Source organism: Trichosurus vulpecula, chromosome 2, assembly GCF_011100635.1.
Source record: "Trichosurus vulpecula isolate mTriVul1 chromosome 2, mTriVul1.pri, whole genome shotgun sequence".
Classification (NCBI taxonomy): Eukaryota; Metazoa; Chordata; class Mammalia; order Diprotodontia; family Phalangeridae; genus Trichosurus; species Trichosurus vulpecula.
The window spans coordinates 275,499,298-275,517,210 of record NC_050574.1 but is presented as its reverse complement, the minus strand read 5'-3'; positions in this window follow the sequence as shown (position 1 = coordinate 275,517,210).

The window sequence follows — 17,913 nt, the reverse complement described above, 5'->3', positions numbered from 1 at the left end:
ACTGATAAAAACCATATCCACTTCTGATAATGAAACATTTTAAGAATTTGGTAACAAAAATTTTATTTTGGGGGTCTTCATCAGCTGGGCTCTTTATATCATGGTTTGCCATGGTAGTGATTCAATCGGTGGTAATAGTTTGACTTGCTTGGCACATGACACCTCCTGTTTTTCCCTCTGTATGCTTTGATGCTTCAGATAGGATGATTTGCCTTCCCCATGTGTGGCAGTTAGTGGGAATGGCTGGCCCTTTCTCCATAGGGGTTGTCCCCTTTAATGATACCTATGGGAGCTAAGCTGTAAGCATGCCCAGTTGTTACATACAGAGTATTTTCCAACTTGTCAGGTTACAATTTTTTTTCAGAATTTTTTTTTTTTACAAATTTCTTCAGCACTTTTCTGGCATGACGGAATGTTGAATGAAGAAAAAGCAAATCTAGATGTAAATGCTAGCTCCAAAACTTATTAGCTCTATGGTTTGTCAACCTCCTTCTTTATCTACCAAGAAAGATAATAATATTTTTCACTACCTACTTCGCATTCATAGAAAGCCTTTTATAAACCTTAAAATCTTATGAAAATGTAACTACCTTTGAAGAAAATATTCATGATGTAGAAGAATGAAGCTTCCAAAATATCTATGAGCCTTTGGCCTTTTTCATTTCTGCCATATTTTTCACCATGCTAATCTGAGGTCAGTTTCACGTTGACCAACGTATGTGTTAGTTTGGTTCATAGGATCTTGCCAAGTTCCCTGAGTATCTCTGCTCATGCTTTCCTTTCTAGCACTATCTTTAATTTCTTTAATATCTATCTTGTATATACATGTTGTCTCTCCATCTATAATGTAACCTTGTTAAAGGCAGGTGACGTTTTTGTTTTTGTTTTTGTTCTTTAAGATCTCAGTGTTTAGTAGATTGTTTGGCACATAGCAAATGCTCAGTAAAGCTTATCGACTAATGTAGTCCTCATTCTCTACAGCAGATGCTGCTGTATAAGCTATAGTTATTATTTTCATAACAGTCTATTTACATAAATCTGACCACTATAAGTCAGGAAAAGGAACATGTTTAGAGGGAAAGATGATGACTGATTTTAGAAAGATTGAGTTTGCAGTGTCAGCAAGATATCCAAGATATCTAGACATCCATATGTCTAGAAGTCAGATGGAAATTCAGGTATGGACCTCAAGAGATGTGGGATAAAGGTCTGGAAGTATAAAAGAAGCAAAACAGATACTAGAAGCTATAAAAGTGGAGGAGACAACCAAGGAAGATAGTAGAAAAAGATGACAGGACCAAAGATAAAAATGTCTTTAGGGAGTGTTTCCCTTTAAGAAACATGGAGGAAGGGGCAACTAGGTGGCACAGTGAGTAGAGCATTGGCCCTGCAGTCAGCAGGACCTGAGTTCAAATCTGACCTCAGATACTTGACACACTTACTAGCTATATGACCTTGGGCAAGTCACTTAACCCCAATTGCCCTGCCTTCCCCCCTCCAAAAAATTTAAAAAAATTTAAAAAAAGAAACATGGAGGAAAAGGGGATCCACCAAAAATGCCATTAGAATGAACAGTAGGAAAAGTTAAGATAAGATACATGAGGATACAATTTCCCAGAAAACAAGGGAACAGAATCTATCAGGAAGGTGAAGTTGGTCTGTGTTGTCAAATGCTATTGGTAAACTTCAAGAGTACAATGGCATTAGAATTGTAGGGAAATATGGAAGCTTGTACAAGACTGAGGAAGGATTGTAGCATGAGAGAGTAATGCAGAGAACTGGGTTTGAGAACTAGATCTGGGTTTGAATCTAGCTCTAAAACTTATTAGCTTTATGACCACATGAAAGTCACTTAACTCTACTAAATCACAGCTTCTTTATCTCTAAAATGAGAATAACAATACTTGTTCTATTCCTTCAAAGTTGTGGGAAAATATGCTTTGTAAATCTAGTGCTATGAAAATTTAATTTATAATTTTTAATAGTTACATAAGAAATTACAGAGTACACGGAAAATGCAATACCTGCTCTCATAGGGCTTATGATGTAACTAAGAAGGCAGAATAAGAAAAAAAAGTTTACAGATTGCATAGAAAGAAATTAACAATCCTCCAAACCACTCTCAATAGTCCTTCCATAAAAAGGAGGCAACTAGGTGGTGCAGTGGGTAGAATGCTGGTTCTGGAATCAGGAAGACCTGGGTTAAATCCAGCTTTAGATACTTACTAGCTGTATAACCCTGGGCAAGTCATTTAACACCTGTTTGCCTCAGTTTCCTCATTTGTAAAATGGAGACAATAAACCTATGTCTCAGGGTTATTGGGAGGATCAAATGAGATGATAATTGTAAAATGTTTAGCATGGTGCCTGGCACATAGTAAGTGCTATATAAAATTTAGCTATTATTGCTATTAAGATGGCAAAGACAATAAAAGCAGGCTATAACTAATCTCATTTGAAAGAGGGGGAAAAAAACCTTTCAGCAAGGGTAAAACAAAGATTGAAAGGGGTGGAAATTGCTCCCAAATAGTGAGCCCATATGACTAAAGGTCTGACTAGCAGATTAAAAGGTTTGCTTGACCGTTAGACTCAAAAAAGGCTATCCTGACAGTCAAGATAGTATGTCTGGACTGAGAAAGACAATAGCCTGGTGGAGATGCAATGAAAGACAATGACAATGGGAAGAGGAAAGTGAATGAAAGAAGAAAGCAGAGAGGGAGAAAAGAGCAGGAAGAGAAAAATATAAAAATCTACACATAAAAATTTATATAACTCTTTTACAAAGTAGAAGAGGGGAAAAGGGAGAAGGAGAATGGAGGAAAAGAATACAGGAAGAAAGAAAAAGAAAGAAGAAATGAAAGAAGATGGGGTAAAGACAGGAGATATGGAAAGGGAGAGAAGAAAGGAGAGAAAGAGGGACAGAGACAGAAAGACAGAGAGACAGAGAGAGGCAGGACATAGCCCTAGTCAGCCTGCTTCACTCGTTCCCAACTCGTATTATTGTTAGTTCTACTTCTCACAACCTCCAAAGGGCAGCTATCTATAGTTCCCTAAAATTTATTCCTAAAATAATGGTTTAGTATTTATTGTTTTGGGGTCCCTAGTGCCACTACGTACTAGGGGACTTGCTTCAGCACTGAAGGCAACAATGGAGGTACAGCAGTGCACCACCAATTGTATTTAAACAAAAATGACATAATACAACCAGCTCTGGTCATCCAGAACCACATATAGAGACACTATACATTCAAAGGTAGCATAGTAGATCTAGGGTTAGAATCTGGAAGACCTGGGCTCAAATTTTACCCCAGACACCTATCAGCTATGTGACTCCAGGTAAGTCACTTAATCTCCATTTGCCTCTTTGAGCCTCAGTTTTCTCATTTGCAAAAATACAGGGCCTGTACTCAATCACCACTAAAGGTACTTTGCAGCTGTAAATCCATTCTCTTACAACAACGCGGATAAAGATAATAACTGGAGCTAGTTGAAGCAAATCCAATTGGTTTACACCTCAATATTTGCTTTGTTCTCAATGCATTTAAATACTATATTTTCTCTATTCATCTCTGAGAAGAAGGTTAGAAAATAAGACATTAGGTTTCTACACAGAAGAATTCCATTGCCAAATCAATTGCCCTTAAGCCAAACCCAAATGAGTCCATATTTGGAATTGGAAACCTCAATTTAGATTTGGACTGAAATGATTTATATAAGGTTGAAGACTAGACCTGTAATTTCATGAACTCACCAATGAGGAAAATTCCCTCTACAAATCTAAGTCAGCACCCTCTCTGAAACTTATGAGCTTAGAGAATTGCCTATAATACTATACTTGAACCATGGTTTTCCATACTGAGACAGTTTCTATCCAATGAAGATTTATTTATATGTATCTATGCGACATTTATATATAGATAATGTGCACTCTGGAATATCTTCCTCAGGTCTCTTTCTCTGACTAAACAACTGTAAACACTGTTCTTTCATCCATAAGTCTCATTCACTTCATTTTCCATTGTTAGTCCCATTAAAACTCTTCAGAAATCCTGCTCCCATCTCTCAAGGTCAAACATGTAGAGACCAAACAACTGACCCCTACTTATTAACCACGCTTGCCATGAATTGGCCTCTCTCACTGACATGCAGTTTCCTGTCCCAAAGCCAAGTTGAAATCCATTTCAAGAGTTCTTCCCCTAAGCTATGCTTTTGATCTTGTAAATCAATCCATGTGGCACACAGTGGTATCACATGCTTTGAAATCCAGCTGTCCACTCTTTCGCCCTTATCTATTCATTAAACAGTGTACTCAAAGGATTGAAACCAATTAATTTGGAAGAGAAGGCTAGTCTTTTCTTGTTCCCTGCTAGTGGGCTTATGTTAGGTGTCTTGTAAAACACAAATTGACATTTTTCCTATTACTGTCTGTAAACATGGGCTTTTGTCTCCCTCCCTCCTCCCCCAAATGTATTCTAATGGATTAAAAAATCACAGGGCCAAGATCCTACTTGTTTTAATTTCTGAAGTACGGAAATTACGTATTTTATTTATATTTTTAAAATTCTATTGTGACTTTATCTTCATTTTGATCAATGGGAACAAAACCCCAATACTACATATGACAGGTATCCCAGTTGGTTTTGTATACTATATATGAATCAATGTAAAAGACACAGAATTTTAGAGATGGAAGAACTCTTAGTGAACACTGAGTCAAATTTGTAACTGAACAAGAATTCCTTTTACAATAGTGTAATTACAAGTAATTTACAAATTACTCATTTTCAAAGTGTGGTCTGAGGATCCCTGGACATCACCAAGACCCTTTCAGAGAGTCTACAAAGTCAAAATTATTTTCATAATGGAACATAGGTGTTTTAATTTCTAATACAGTAAATACCGATAGTTACAATCCACATATACAAAAGATTTGAGGAGTGGCCCTCAATAATTTTTAAAGAATGTAAAAGAATCCTGAAACCAAAAACTTTGAAAACTACATCTTGACAATATACCCAATGAGGGATCATACATGCTTTACTTGAATACCTCAAGTGAAGGAGAATCTCCCAAAGCAGCTCATCTATTTTTATGTGGATCATATTGTTAGGAAGTTTGGGTTGTTTTGTTTTATTCTCCCTTACATCATGCCTAAATCTGGCACTTTGGAACTCCCATCTGTTGCTTCTAGTTCTATCTCCTGGGACCAAGGAAAATAAATTAATCCTTTTCACACATGACACCCATTTATACATTAGAAGTCAGCTATCTTCTTCACCAACAAGGGCTTTTCTTTTGCAAGTGAAACATCCCCAATCCCATTTATGAATCTTGGCATGACATGATTTTGATGACCTTGGACAACCACCAGCCACTTATTTCTTACACTCTCTGTTTTATCAGTGTTTTCCCTACAAGACATATAGAACCAAATTCAAAGTTCCAAATGCAAAGTAACAAGGAAGACTATAGTAGGATTATCACTTCCCAAAACAGACATTAGACTTCTCAATGTGCTAGCTAATATCACATTATTATTGTTGTTCTGTCTGACTCTTTGTGACTATACTGCCTATGGGATTTTCTTGGCAAAGACACTGGAATGTTTTGCCATTACGTTCTACAATGGATTAGGGCAAACAGAGATTAAGTGACTTATCTAGGGTCACATAGCTAGTAAGTGTCTAAGGCCGGATTTTAATTCAGGTCTTCCTGAATCCAGGCCTAGAGCTCTATCCACTGGTTGCCCCCAATTGCATTAGCTCACATCATTTGCATGTCACATCTTGCTCATAACGAGTTTGCAAACTGCCAAAAGAGCCATATCTTTTTTCAGATGCTATTCCACATCTTCCTGATATTTTGCACTTAAAGCTAATTCTTGAACCCAAGTAAAAGATTTTACATTAATCCGTATTGAATGTCACTTTATTTTATTCAGCTCTATTTTCTGGCATGTAATTTTTTGATCCAGACTCAATCATCTAATGTAACTAGCTAGTCCTTCTAGCTTTGTATTATTTGCAAATTTGATAAGCGTGCTATCTATTCCTTTATCCTAATCATTGACCAAAATGCTAAACAATAAAAGAGTGATCCATTCCACTGGAGACCCCTTTAGAAATTGACATTGAACCATTAATGACTACTCTCTGGATCTGGTCATTCAACCATTCCTGAATCTCCTTATTTGTGCTCTTGTGTAGCACATGTGTCCATCTTGTCCGTACAAATGCATGAGATTACCAAATGTGTCACTAATACCTAGATAATCTCTTTTTAATGTCTTCTTCTGGCCCTTTTATATCAATGTTTCTCTTTCAGGATGTGGGGAATTCAGTCAAAGAAGGAAAAAAAATTGTCAGTACAATTCACCTAAATACAGCCCTGGTGAAAAGAGCAGAGCTTTTGGACATACAGTCATATGGAAATATCAGAGACAGTCAGAGTTAATCAGTGTAACTGATTTTGTTCAGAGGGGTCTGGATAAACCAGAATCACAAATACATTAACTATATTTACCCTAAAATCACTATCATCGATATCATGAATAAGCACTAAGTATATTCCTCCACGTGGTGCTATGTGGGACATAGAAAAAAAAGATTAAATAGATACCTATCCTTATACCCTAGGGAATCACCATAGCAGATAGGCAATCTGGACATCATAGGAAAGCATAGAAAAGGACACACAGACACACAGACGGAAATATATTTCTCCTGGGCAGAGCCAAAACGGTAGCGTAGGAAGAATCAGTATAGCAGCTTCCTGCCCTTCAAAGAAAAAAAAAAGAAAACTTCTCTAAACATATCTATAAAGTCCACCAGACTAAATCCTGATTGAAAAACCCAAAGAAAAAGTCACAATGAGTCATTTTTATCAGCCCTGGTTAGCCTAGATAGATAGACAGAGAAGTCTGTGGTCTGTTAACTGTACATAAAAAAGAGTAAGATCTAAAACAGCTCTTATTTTTTTTTTTATGCCTCATAGATCCTTTTGGTAGTCTGGTGAAACTTACGGACCTATTCTCAAAGTGATGTTTTTAAATGTAGACAGAAATACATAATTACAAAGGAAACCAGTTATATTGAAATAGTTATTAAAGTAATAATAAAAATAATTTAAAAATTGTTTGAGGATGAAAGTTAAGAATGCCTGGTCTAAATCCTCATCAATTCAGGGTAGTTCTTATGTAATCATGTGGGCAGAGTTGGCATTAGGCAAATAATGAAGGAGGGGATCTGCCTTTGGTCCTCCCAATTCAAGTATCCCCACTCTATGTCCTTCCACACCTTAAGGATTTCCTGCTTCTGGCATCATCCTCTTTGGACAATCATTATTTACTGACTGCACTCATGTGCCTAACACTTTAATGGCGTGCATAAATTCACAGGGTCTCCCACTGAGGCATCCTATCCTGACATCTAGTCAGAACCCTAGGACATTGATTCTAAGAAGCATGGAATAATATGAGATGTAGAAAAACAAAAAGTTAATCTAGTTCAGCCTGTAACTTAATACTAAACCTTTCTTCAATATTCCCGACAAGGAATTCTCCAGCCTTTACTTGAATACCTCCACTGATGAGAAATTCAACAGTGAAAAAGCCCATTTCATTTTGGACAATTCCAACTGTTAGAAAGTTAGTCCTTCTATTGAACTAAAATGTCCTCTCTTTTATATCTACTCAATGATCCCACTTCTGCTTTCTGTCACCAAGTAGAAGGTGGCCAATTTTCTCTCTTGCATATGAATTGTTTAGTAAACACTTGGTGAACACCTAAAAAGACCAAGGTACTTTTGAAACGCCAAGAAAAAATAAGAGAAGGTGCCCTACATCTGACAAGTTAATAATTAATTAGAGGAGATAAGGCTAAAATATGTCACTGAGTCACAAAACAGAATGTCACATGACTGTCACATAAGTGGTAAGAAGGAAGTACTATAAGAGTATAAAATAGGATATCCCTTTAGCTGGGTCACAGAAAGGCTTCCAAGGTGTCAATTAGCTAATCTGATAAACTGATCAGCCAATGTGTTAATGGGAAAAGTCTGTAGGGATTCTTTTCCTGAATACGTGGTTGGAGTCAACCTCCTCCCCCAACCCCAGTCTGGCTTCAATTTCTCCATCCTTAAAGTAGAGATAATAACAATAATACCTACCTCCCATGGTTATTATGAGGATCAAATAAGATAATATTTGTGACGTGCTTTGCATGCCTTAAAGTACTATCTAAGTACTATTATTACCTATATGCCCAGAAAGAGTGCAGTTCTTGGCTGTTCTCCTTCTTGACCTCTCTGTGCAACTGACACTTTAGTCACCCTTTTCTCCTGAATATTCTCTTTTTCTTATGCTTTGGCAATACTGCTCTTTTAGTTCTAGTTCTACATATCTGACCATTCCTTTTCAGTTCCTTTTATGGATCATCCTTTACATCTTACCTCTCACCTGTGGCTTTGTCCTCAGTCCTCTCCTCTTGTCTCTTTCTCATAAGTTCTCATAGGTTCATTGTCATTTCTACCCAGATGACTCCCGGATCTATATATTATCCAGCCCTGCTCTGTCTTCTGAATTTCAGTACCACATTACTCACTTCCTGTAAGTAAATATTTTCCTTTGGATGCCAAGTAGATATAGAGAATAGAACTTCTTATCTTTTCCCCCAGGCTAACTCACCACTATTCTTCCTGGGACAGTTTCACATCAGACTCATCTCTAACTCCTCCCCCTTGCTCTCCATATCCAATTAACTGCCAAGTGTTTTCCCCTCTCCCCAGCTTCCAAAGGGATCATTTCTAAAGCAGTGGTCTGACTGTGTCATGCCTCTACTGAAAATATTCAGTGGCTCCCTCTTTCCTCTATTGGGCATTTAAAGCCCTTCATCATCCGGCTCCATACTATATTTAGAGACTTGTTAAACCTTTATTTTCTTTTTCATGCATTCTACAGAACAGCTAAACTAGTCCATTTTCCATTCCTCATATGTGACATTCCATCTCCCATCTCCATGGTCTTACACAAGATATCTCTTGATCCTGGAATTCACTTCCTCTTCCTTTCCAAATCCCTATTCTTCTTCTTCTTCATGGTTTCTATATTCCAGCCAAACGAGCTTATTTTCTATTGCTCATTTCTATGCCTTTGCACAGGCTGTCTCCCAACCCTGGAATGTCCTTCCTCCTTTCTAGATCTAGGCCTTTCTAGATCTTCACAAGTACCAGTGCTTTGTGTTTATTTTGTAAATATTTTAATGTATTTAAATATTTACCTGTTGCTTTTCCTATTGAATATAAGCTCCTTTAGGACAGGAACTATTATTGTCTTTGTATTCCCAGTGCCTACCAGAATGCTTAGCCCATAACAAGACTTAATAAATGTTTGTTGATTGATTGCTGTGCATTTGTAAAAGTAATATTTTAAATTGTTTTTTATTTTTATTTATTAAGAATTCCACTCTTTCTGGGCATGTAGGCAATAATAATAGTAGTACATAGAATTTAGCTATCACTTTAAGGCATGCAAAGCACTTTACAAATATTGTCTCATTTGATCCTCACAATAACCCTAGGAAGTAGGTACTATTAAATAAAATAAATATTTCCTTGCACTCCTTTTCTTGCTTACAGTCAATTAAAACCTATAGGTTTTATGTTAAACATGAGCAACTATTGACTAGGTCTCTCCCATCCTGTAATTCAACAGCTAGTTTTTAATTTATTCCTATAAAATTTCATCTTCTTAGATTTGGCTCATTGTTCCAGTCCATGATAGTCTTTTTGAACCCAGATTCTGCCATCTAATCTATCAACTATGTCTTCCACCTTTGCATCATCTGGAATTTTGATGAACATGAATCTTATGGCTTTTAGCCAAGAAACTTAGAAAAAAAAAAGGTAACTCATTCATTATTCTAAATGCTCTCATACTTAGCCGCACCCTGCTCTACCTCAAAACCCTGTAAAACACACCTTTGACAGCAGTGAATGGTCAGATCATCAGTTCTCGTATAGCATATTTCAATATGCAGTATATTATGTACATCAGCCCAGAGATATTGGCAAGATGCCATTCATGTCATTTTATAGATAGATGATAGATAGATAGATAGATAGATGGATAGAAGTTATAGTTTAGTTTCTAAGTCAAAATCAAATACCTCAGTCTTTAAGCAAAACCTGTTGCTCTAAGAATAGATGTGTTAGGTGAGCGGAAGAAATAGTTTTGATGTTTCAAGCTGACAACTGAAACTGCTTTATTTTTCTCCTGACATATAGTGCACCTAGCACTATCTAGCAAAGTGTCAAGCATAAGGCATTACAGATGTGTCTTCCATGTACTCTAACTCCAAGGAATGAATCTGCTAAACCAATCTGTTTCAGGAAGAGTGTGGAGGAGTGGAGAGAGAGGGGGTTGGTGGTGGAGGCAGGGAGATAATATTGTAGTCCTCAGGGGTTAATCAAGTTCCAAAAACTATTTCCTGAAAGGAAAAAAAAATAAACCTTTAGAATTAAGAAAGGGAGGAGTGGAATAAAGCCCACAAAGGAACCAAAAGCATGAAAAATGTCGTTTTCTGTTTATTTTTGACATGTGAAGATGGAGTATATTGACATAAAGTTTAAAATCACTACTTAATAGGCCTGTAAAATTGTTCAATGCTCACTGAAGGTTGATAATTTATGCTGACTCTACTTTTAGAGCTAAAGTTCTGTCTTGTGTCAACCTTCCTGAAACTAACTAGATACAACAACTTCAGTTCTGTCAGAAAAGTAAGACATGTGAAAAGAAGGCATCTCCTGGATAATCAAATATTATCTGTAAGAATCTGACTTTGAAAAATAGTCACTCTGCTGCTAAAGAAGGAAGTAATAGGATATATCCTAGTCATTTAGAGAATATGAGTATAGTACTTCACCCAGACCTCACCAAACTATGGTTATATGACAGCACAAAATGTATGATCCTTTCTAAATAAGCCATTTCCTCAGAAACATGGAGTCATTTGCAATTATATTTGTGCATAGTTAATAAAAAAAAAAAAGCATTTTAATTCTAGACTTCCAGTGGTCCAAATGGTTTGTTTCTATTAGTCATGATCATAGCCTGCTCAATTGCATGGTCCTAACTGAGCATTAGAACTATAGCAGAAACAGATGTAGATGGAATGACCTGGCATCACACTCTCAGATTTGTATGCTCAATCATAGAGAAATCTTTCAAAGAAAATGGAACCACTAACATTTATTAAATACTCCTCTGATGCCAGGATCCTCTTCCCAGTTATTAAGAAGCTTCTGATCCAACGTCAATAAGGCATATATTTGGGGTTGTTTTTCCTATTACGGTGATGAGTTTTCACTTATTTAGCCATACTCATTTGCATAATAATATTAATAATAGTTAGAATTTATATAACCCTTTAAGGTTTGCAAAGCTCATTAGATGCATTATCTCATTTGTTCACAACTTTCTGAGGTAGGTGCTATTATTATCCTCATTTTACAAATAAAGAAACTGAGGCTGAGATAGATTAAGTTATTTGCCCAAGGTCATATATAGCTAGTAAGTATTTGAGTCAAGAATTGAATTCGGATCCTTATGACTCCAAGCCCAGCATGGAGCTTAGTTCCTCTTGGGACCAATCATTCATAGGTGGTAAATGTATAGCTGTAGGTGGGAAACACAGTGAGACCAAATGGTCCAAAAGTGAACAAATCTGAAGCCTTAAGCCACATGATGAATCAGAAAGTGTAGAATTGCTAGATTTTCAGAGTGATCAATCCAAAGTTGGAGTCCTGTGCATATTATTGGAAAGTTTTTTTTTTAATTGTGTCCCAGATTTCACTTTTAATTCAATTGTGAGCATAGAAGGTATAAAGTATGTCAAGATTAACTGTACGTAAAAGATCTTTGTTACAAAGCTAGAAATGTTAAGCAAAAACAAGAGCCATCACAATCTTCATGAATCATATAAAGTGCTGCTGATAGTGTGTCATAGCTGGATAATAATTGGTTTTTTTTCTTCGAATGAATTCAATAAACATTTATTAATTATCTACTGTGTGGGAAGCACTGAGTTGGGTTACTAGGACCTGTAGACAAAAATGAAATAGCTCCAGTCCTCAAGGAACTTACACTCTACAGGGAGGATTAAAAGAAATGTGCATAGATAAATACAAACTATTTGCAAAGCAATGCAAAGTAATTTCAAGAGGAAGGAATGCTAACATCTACTAGAACACTTAGGAAAAGCCTCCCTTAAGAGATGAAACCTTAGTTTTTCTTTGAAGGAAGCTAGATATTCCAAGAGTTGGACTGAAGTGAGATTGGCAGCGCAGGGATGATATGGTCAGCTGTTTGCTTTAGGAAAATAACTTTGATAGATGGACAGGATTGAGGAGAGCCTTGAAGCAAGGCAATCAACAAGAAGGCTATTGAAATAGTTCATTCTTGAGGAGATGACAGCAGAGAAAGGGATTATACTGTATATAAGAAAGGTCATAACAGATTATATATTTGGAGTGAGTCTGAGAATTTGTCAGGGATGATGTAGAAGTTGGGAGTCTGAATGACTGGGAAGATGATAGTATCCTCTACTGGTGCCCTCTCTTCAGGCCAGTTGAGTTTAAGATGTTCAAGTGACATCCAGTTTGATATGTTTAAGAAGCAGGCAGTATTATGAGGCTAGACCTCAGGAAAGAGGTTTGGGCAGGATACGCATACACACACATATACATATAGGCATGCATGTATATACATATGAATCTTCTTCCAAGTCACATACTATGCATAAATATATGTATTATAATACAGATATCTACATATGATACATATGAATGTGTATATACATACATATTTGTGCATGCATATATCTATATATTTTAGGTATATTTGTATATACACATGTATGTGCATATATGTGCATATATATAGTACCAGATTGTAGCAGACTATAAATATGTGTGTATATATGTGTATATATATGTATACATATAAACACATATCCCATATATTTATATATGAGAGTCATCTTTATAGACATGATAACTGAACCCATAGGAACTGATCAGTTTACAAAGCCAGATGGTATGTAGAAGAAAAAAAGGACCAAGGGCAGAGTTTGGGAGGGGGGGGGGGAGTAGGGCACCCACTATTAGTTTGTTACCTGAAGGAAAATACAACAAAAGAAACTGAGAATGTGTTATCACAGGTAGAGAGCAGTGTCATAAAACCTTAGAGAGGAGTGCATACATGTGGCCAGGAGAAGATGGTGATCAACAGTGTCAAAGACAGTAGAGACTTCAAGGATAAAGAATATATTTGGCAATTAAGAGTGCATTGGTTACTCCAGATAACCATCCTAGTTGAATGATGAGGTCAAAGGCAGATTCAGAGTATTTAGAGCTGAGTGAGAGTATAGCAGCAGAACCACCTAGAGTAAATGATCTTTTTTAGGAGTTTAGCTCAGAAGGGAAGGAGAGATATATAGGACAATAACTAGTTAGGGGTGATGGCATCAAATGATTGTTTTGAAGGATAGGAACTGAGGAAGTAGATTCATTGAAGACTCCTACTCTGTTCCCATCAGTATCAATCAATTTGAAATGATTTTAAGTGCTGTATATTTGGTCCTAGAGCTGTGAGCTGCAGATGGTAAGATCAATTGTGTAATCATAGCAAGCTGGCTGTAAGTCTTCCACCCTTGTGTTTCTTTGTCATGGTAACCAAGCCCAGTTGGTTGGTTGGATGGTAGAGGTGACTCAACTACATGGAAAGTCCCCCCAAATTATTTTTGTACCTCTGGACCATTCTCTCTTGTCCAACATAAGCAGTTGTCCATCTTATGACCACCCAGTCAGTAGAGATATTCCTTGCTTCACCCCACTTGTGACCCTGCTGACAGATCATTTTTGCTTATTTTAGCCTATGTGTCACATGTCAACCAATGGAATTATTCTATATCTGACATAGCTATTCCTGAATGTTTAAATATCGAACCCTATTAAAATAAGGCCCTGGAAGGAGGAGGCATCTCAGATCATGAAGAAGATCTGAGTTCCACTTCATTAAGGGAGAACATAGACCCTTTAATAAAGTGCCACTGGCTCAGAGCTTTGCCTCAATTTCTCTTATTGTAGGTTGGATAATTTTTATCCCCACAGAACAACACATGCATGTTTGTAGGCATCAGGGTAGGAGCCTATAGGGAAAAATTAAAGTAGAAAGAGAGAGTAGAAATGACTAAACACCATGCACAAGGAAAATTATCAGACCAGTTTCACTAGAACAAAAAGTATATGAAGGGTAGGAATATGAAATAAACCTTAAAAAGTAGGTGGAATTCAGATTGTACCAAACTTAAATGCTAGACTGAGGCATTTTTATTTTGTTCTAGTGGCAAGAGGGAATTAATGCAGCCTTTATTTGTAACCAAGTGACTAATTCATAGTAGGCATTTAATAAATGCTCTCATGAGTGAGGGTAGAGATAAAATGGTCCTATATCTTTTTGAGGAATATCAGTTTGTCAGCTGTGTAAAGAATGAAATGGAGAAGGGAAGGACCAATCAAGAACTATTGTAATTGTTCAAACAAAAGTTGATGAGGGCCTTAAGTACATATAAAGTGTATATATATAGATATATATATTTATATGTATATATGTATATATATATATACATATATATATATAAGTGGAAAGAATGAATGTGATAGATACAAGAGATGTCATGGAAATAACATCAGCAAGATCTGATAACTAAAAGTATATGAAGAGTGAGGGAGAAGGAAAAATCCAGGATGACTCCCAAGCTAACCTGGCTAGTAGGACATTGTGCTTTGAACAGAAATACGGAATATTGGAGGAGGTGTGGGTTTTGAGCAAAATAGTAATGAGTTTTATTTTGCACATGTTTAGTTTGAGATAATAATAATACTAATAGCTGACATTTGTATAGAACATTAAGGTTTGCCAAAGTGCTATGTATACACTATATCATTTGATCCTTACAATAGCCTCGGGAGATAGGTACAATTTATATTCCTACTTTACAGAAGAGGAAACTGAGACCCAGAGTTACATGGCTAGTCTAAGGCAGTGTCTAAAACCAGGTCTTCCTGCCTTCACTATTCTACCTACTATATAAAGTAAGCTACATGTTTAATAGCTCTACCTGGAGGTAGATACAAAAATGCCCATATTGAAATACCTAATGGGCATCTGGTAGTATGGACCTGTAGGTCTGTATATATTAGTTTATGACATAGAAATATATAGAAATGATCATTGAATCCAAGGGAGCTGAGATCACCCAGAGAGAAAAGCAAGAAGATGGCCCAGTATAAAACTTTGGGGGACACAGACATTTTCGTAGGTAGGAGGAAGATGATGGACTGGATGATCCAACAAAGTCAACTAAGAAGGAATGGTCAGATAAGTAGGAGGAAAATGAGGAGACAACAACACAGTTCTGAAAGCCTAGGGAAAAGAAAGTATCTGCGGGAAAGGACTGGTTTTTGTGTGCAAAATCTACAGAAAGAAGCAGAACTATTGGTAATCAAGAAAACCTGATAAAATGCAATTGTATTTAACAGTTGAAGCGTTATTGATAACCTTGGAAAAAGCAGTTTCAACTGAGTGAGATAGGGGTCTGGGGGGTGGAGCCAAGATGGCAGCTGGAAAGCAGGGACTTGCGTGAGCTCCCTGCCAGGTCCCCCCAAAAACCTACAAAAAATGGCTCTGAACAAATTCTAGAACTGCAGAACCCACAAAATAGCAGAGGGAAGCAGGGATCCAGCCCAGGACAACCTGGATGGTCACTGGATGAGGTCCATCGTGCATGGAGCTGAGGGAAGCGGAGCTCAGCTTAGGCAGTGGCAGGACCAACCAGACCAGGAGCCAGGCGGAATAGGCCCTAGAGCCCTGAATCAGTGAGCTGTGGCAGTTACCAGACTTCTCAACCCACAAACACAAAAGACAACAGAGAAGGTTAGTAGGAAAAGCTGCGGGGGACAGAGTTCGTGGTTTGGCCCCTGCCCGAGAGGTGGTGGGGGAGATGCAGCTACAGAACTACAGCTGCAGTCACTTCTCACCCCAGGCCCACTTGGTGGGAGGAATTAAGTGGCAAATCAGAGCAGGAGGGCAGAGCCTGCTTAAGATTTGTGTCAGGTCTGGGTTGGCAGTTCTTGAGGAAGGAGGAGTGCTGGTGTGGCAGAGCTGGCTGTATAGAAATAGTTCTGAAATCAACAGCAAATCCCCTCAAACTTGGAACAAAGTAATCTTTGCTCTACAAGCAGTCATAGCCCCACAAAAAACTCAAGGGTCTAGTAAGTTGGCTGGGAACATGGCCAGGCAGTGAAAACGCACTCAGATTCAGTCTCAGACTTTGGAATCTTTCTTTGGTGACAAAGAAGACCAAAACATGCAGCCAGAAGAAGTCAACAAAGTCAAAGAGCCTATACCAAAAGCCTCCAAGAAAAACATAAACTGGTCTCAGGTCATGGAAGAGCTCAAAAAGGAGTTGGAAAAGCAAGTTAGAGAAGTAGAGGAAAAATTGGGACAAGAAATGAGAATGATGCAAGAAAAACATGAAAAACAAGTCAATGACTTGCTAAAGGAGACCCAAAAAAATACTGAAAAAAATATTGAAGAAAACAACACTTTAAAAAATAGACTAACTCAAATGTCAAAAGAGCTCCAAAAAGCCAATGAGGAGAAGAATGCCTTGAAAGGCAGAATTACCTAAATGGAAAAGGAGGTCCAAAAGATCACTGAAGAAAATACTACCTTAAAAATGAGATTGGAGCAAGTGGAAGCTAGTGACTTTATGAGAAATCAAAATATTATAAAACAGAACCAAAGGAATGTAAAAGTGGAAGACAATGTGAAATATCTCATTGGAAAAACCACTGACCTAGAAAATAGATCCAGGAGAGATAATTTAAAAATTATTGGACTACCTGGACTACATGATCAAAAAAAGATCCTAGATATCATCTTTCAAGAAATTATCAAGGAGAACTGCCCTGATATTCTAGAGCCAGAGGGTAAAATAGAAATTGAAAGAATCCACAGATCGCCTCCTGAAAAAGATCCCCAAAAGAACACTCCTAGGAACATTGTTGCCAAATTCCAGAGCTCCCAGATCAAGGAGAAAATACTGCAAGCAGCCAGAAAGAAACAATTTGAGTATTGTGGAAAAACAATCAGGATAACACAGGATCTAGCAGCTTCCACATTAAGGGACCGAAGGGCTTGGAATACGATATTCCGGAGGTCAATGGAGCTAGGATTAAAACCAAGAATCATCTACCCAGTAAAACTGAGTATCATGCTCCAAGGCAAAATATGGACTTTCAATAAAATAGAGGACTTTCAAGCTTTCTCAGTGAAAAGGCCAGAGCTGAATAGAAAATTTGACTTTCAAACATAAGAATCAAGAGAAGCATGAAAAGGTAAACAAGAAAGAAAAATCATAAGGCACTTACTAAAGTTGAACTGTTTTGTTTACATTCCTACATGGAGAGATGATGTGTATGATTCATGAGACCTCAGTATCATAGTAGCTGAAGGGAATATGAATATATATATATATATATATATATATATATGTGTGTGTGTGTGTGTGTGTGTGTGTGTGTGTGTATACATATATATACATATGTGTGTGTCTATGTATGTATATATGTAGGTGTATATGTATATATATTATATATATACAGAGGGCACAGGGTGAGTTGAATATGAAGGGATGATATCTAAAAAAAAATCAAATTAAGGGATAAGATAGGAATATTTTGAGAGAGGGAGAAAGGGAGAGATAGAATTGGGTAAATTATCTCACATAAAAGTGGAAAGAAAAAGCAGTTCTCTAGGAAGGGAAGAGGGAGCAGGTGAGGAGGAATGAGTAA